General features: G+C 33.2%; 1 pseudogene; it reads right to left on the bottom strand.

The window, feature by feature from the left end:
* Window positions 1-627: 627 nt before the first annotated feature.
* On the bottom strand, window positions 628-2,563 carry LOC142528277 (11-beta-hydroxysteroid dehydrogenase A-like; annotated as a pseudogene).
* Between the last annotated feature and the right edge of the window lie 1,768 nt (window positions 2,564-4,331).

Genomic DNA, 4,331 nt, shown 5'->3' on the forward strand with positions numbered 1-4,331 from the left:
TTTGCTTTTTTATATTTTATGCAGAGACAAATTGGTATCGTAAAGGGTATTTGGTTAAAACTTATTTTGTTTTAGGAGCTTATAAGTTGTGATAGCTTTAAAACAATTTATAGAATGTTTTTTAAAAGCTTATAAACTCCTTTTGTGCATGTCAAATTGCTATCATTTATCATTGAAACATTGCGTTATATCCGTTATTCATTTTTACAATTATAATATTATGTATATTTAATATAAAATTAAATTAAAAAATTGTACCAAAACCAAATTAATTTTTTTAGCACTAAATAAAATTTTAAAAAAATTGTGCATAATTATAAATTTTGGCCCTACCTTGTGAAACCCGCCGATGCCTATGTTTTATGTCTTAAAGGTAGAAAAACAAGAAACATTGTGGCAACATATTGAATTATGAAGATTTTAATTTGTACCAAAAAAATAAAGTACAAATTATATTTTATTTATATGAATTATTAATTTAAGTATTAAAGTATCTATACTTATGTTATTTTATTAAAAAGAAAACCAAATATCGACATTTAAATAAGTAAATATCCAAAGCAAGGTTGAGAAAGAGAGTTTCATCTTTTGTCCATATATATTTGAACCACAAACAGAATCATTATTCTATACAACAAACTCAACATTCAACCTGTAAGAACTAATAAAACACATATAACCTACATCACTCCTTCTTAGATCCTGCATCTGCACCGTCTCCGGGTAGAGAAAGCCCTTAGCTCCGGTCGGGTGCTCTCCAGGGCTAGTCATTTTCATTAATCTGTACACCCACTTCACCATCTCAGCGAAGAACAACTTCCAGATGAATGTGACCCGAACCCACGACTGTTGGGTCACGTATTGTTCTCCCCTGCACGCGCTCCTCACCATCGCCTTCGCGCAGCTTTCGAGCCTTTGGACTGGGATTATGTTCACTTGTGCCTTTATACAATCATTCAAGAACACACTACAAGACTAAAATTACAAACCAAACCACGTTTTTCCTCTAGGGGAAACTGCCTTAAAATTTTGGAAAATTTTCCAAAAATGAATCTTTATCATACAATTCCCATGTTTGCTTCTAATACTTACATCTCTCAAGTCTTCATCAACTTCCGGCTTGCTTCTTTGTTCAAGAATTTTCCTTGTGTCCGTTCGGATTCGATGAATCCAGGCTGACACGACGGTAATACCGACATCGGGCCCAAACTTGACCCTCAAAGTCTCGAAAAATTGGAGGATTGCGGCTTTAGTAGCCTGATGAATCAAGAATGTAATACAAGTAGTCACCAGCACAGACTACAATATCAAAAAATGTGCAAGGAATTCAGGTAACTAACTCAACTCACATTGTACAAACTCATTCTTGGCGCGATGAAGAAAGCACAACAATTCGGCCTCTGCTGTTTCGGAGAGATACGGGGCAGCGAATCGAGTCATATAAACAAAGCCCCAGAAGTTGATATCCTATCAGGCCACAACATATACATATACTATTGGTACAACTACTTCCTAGATTCAAAGTTGCGCTAAGATTACAAATAAAGGAGTCATTCCATTCTCTATTAGCTAGTAAAAAACTAAATTGAAATCAATGAATCAGGCATTTTTGGCTAAGTCGACACTCCAAAGATTTAAATACATACACACACATAGTAAATAATATTGTATCGCATAATATTCTCAGTCTTTGACTTGAGCGTAGGAGGAGCTACACAAGAACACCCTCCCGAACCCCTTCTAACGGTTCTTTTCGTGAATTCAAGCTTAAAGTAAATGCGAGGTCTGCATTCGGACTGCTGGAACTGAACCTTAAATTTTAAGTGAGTATCAAGTAACAATCAATGCAATGAAATTTATTATATCCTCCAAAGTGATTCATGGTCTGATCAACAACCCTTCTGCAGTCCTCCACCTTGGAAACATCGGGGCGCATTACGACGACATTCGGCGACCCTAACTCGCTAGCCACCTCCGCCACTTCTTGGAGGCTTTTTTCCCTCCTGGCCGCCAGAACCAAACATGCCCCCCTCTTAGCATATTCATACGCAACACTCTAATTGCCACCAACAAGAAAAAAACATAAACGTTTCCGATTTTACATTCAAAACATGTGCACTGAATCACACATCATTATACGCCTAAATGCGTGTTTGACACCGTTTATAAGCTGTTCTACGGAGCCTATAAACTCTTAAAATTTGGTAAAAACAAAAATAAACTATTTTGAAGGTTCTTATAAACTCTTAAAATTTTGTTTGGTAAAAACTTTTGATTTATAAACTGGTTTTAACAAAAAAGTTGAGTCGGCGATGCCCCCATCCCCCATGTATTATGCATGAAGTCGAACTTAGTTCTCACATTTATATCTGAAACTTACTTCGCCAATGCGGGAGGAGGCGCCGGTGATGACGACGGTTTTCTCGGCGACATCTTCGCTGAAAAGGGTGCCCAAAACGGAGAGGAAGAACTTGAAAATTTGGAAAGGTGGCAAGAAGAACATGAGGGAGAAGAAGGTGAAAGGGGGAGCCACCAAATCAAGAAACATGTTAACTATTTCCATTGTAGCTTGAATATCGATGGATAAGAGAGCAAAATCTTGCAAATTTCGATCAAAATTATGTTTTTGAGCGAATACATATGATTATTCGTTACTGTTATATACAGATGCATGGAGGGAGTATTGGTGGCAGCAGCGCATGGAGTATACATGACACGTATAATAACTTTTTCCATAAAAAAATTCCACAACGCGTGGTGAAATGATATACAAGTTTTGCGACGCTCTAAGATTATATTTCTGTGACATTTAACTGAGTTGCCTTATCAAAGGACCGAGAACGTTGGAAGGAAAATTTCCCATTATGTTTCAGCGACATTGAGTGTGTTCTGTGTCCTGCTTAAATTTTGTGACACATTAATTTTGTCATGTCGTCAAATAATCCAAAATAAAGGTGAGAAAATGAGCGTACACAATTTGCTACCTTAGCGACGCTGAGCACATTATATGTTGCATCAGCGAAGATCAAATTTCTTGTGGTGTTTATAAATTCGTGTGGACAAGATCATCAAGAATTTGGATTAATTTATTCGATTCTTTGTTTTTATATTTGATTTTTTTTCCAAAAATAAACATAAAAAATGTAGAATACAGAACAAAAAAGGGAAAAAAGTATATTTTTATTTATATATTGTTTTTTATGTTGATACATGACATTAAATTTCAATTTTATTTTACCATTTTTTATATAATTTTAGTTATTTCTCGACTTGATGTTGATGTGACATCAATGTAGAACTGACATATATAATGTCATCAATCCTACATGTGAAAAAAGACTATAATTACAAAAATTGAAATATACAAGAGACTGAAATTCGATGACATCAATTTTTTTATGATTTATTTTTTCTTGTAATTTCTAACTTTTTTACATGTATTTTTTTAAGAACATATAGTTCTTAGTAGAAAATGTTTTTTTCTAAAAATAAATTATTCAAAAAGATTTTCTATACAAACGCAGCTTATATAGTAATTTGTAAATTGAATTAAACGTGGAAAACATTCAAATAAATATATAATAGTGAAATCGATCGAATATATATACAAAAAAATTATTAGAACATAATCAAATATAATATATCGGCTCGCACATCTGGAAGACCAGCGAACAGTCGCTAGCATATATATCTTTTTAAAAGGGGTATAGCGTTAAAATTTGTTCTCTTTTGATATAATTTCAAACCAGCAGTATACTTGACGAGACCACGTGAATTAAATTTGAATAAGCACTAAGCATGAGGAAAAAATCTTTTTTCCTTGAAAAAGTTAGAAAAAAGTGGTTTAACACTTCAGACGATCGATCATATTAAGCATGAAAAACGAGAAAAAGAAAAAAGAAAAAAAAATGATATATGATTTGGATTATATTTTAAGTTGTTTTTTTATTTTTTATATAAATTTTTTAACTTAGATTTTTATTTTAAATAATTTTTTTATAAAAAAACGCCAAGATTTAAATAAAATTTGTCTAAAACTTTTTTCCGGACTAAAAGATAAAATTTGACCCAAAATCAATCGTCAAAAGTTGTACTCTACACAATTTTAATTTTGAGAGTTGTGTTATTTATAACTTGAATATTTATGTATTTATTACTATAACAAAAATGATTTTTTGCGGCGTGCAAATCAGCTTTCCGTAGCTTACATTTCATGACGCACAATTAAAAACTATTGAAAATCATCAGTATTAACAATGCGCAATGCACGCGGCAGAAAAGTTTATCGACATTGTGCATTGCACATCATAGATAATAGCCTCGATATCGGG

Source organism: Primulina tabacum, chromosome 16, assembly GCF_025594145.1.
Source record: "Primulina tabacum isolate GXHZ01 chromosome 16, ASM2559414v2, whole genome shotgun sequence".
Taxonomy (NCBI): domain Eukaryota; kingdom Viridiplantae; phylum Streptophyta; class Magnoliopsida; order Lamiales; family Gesneriaceae; genus Primulina; species Primulina tabacum.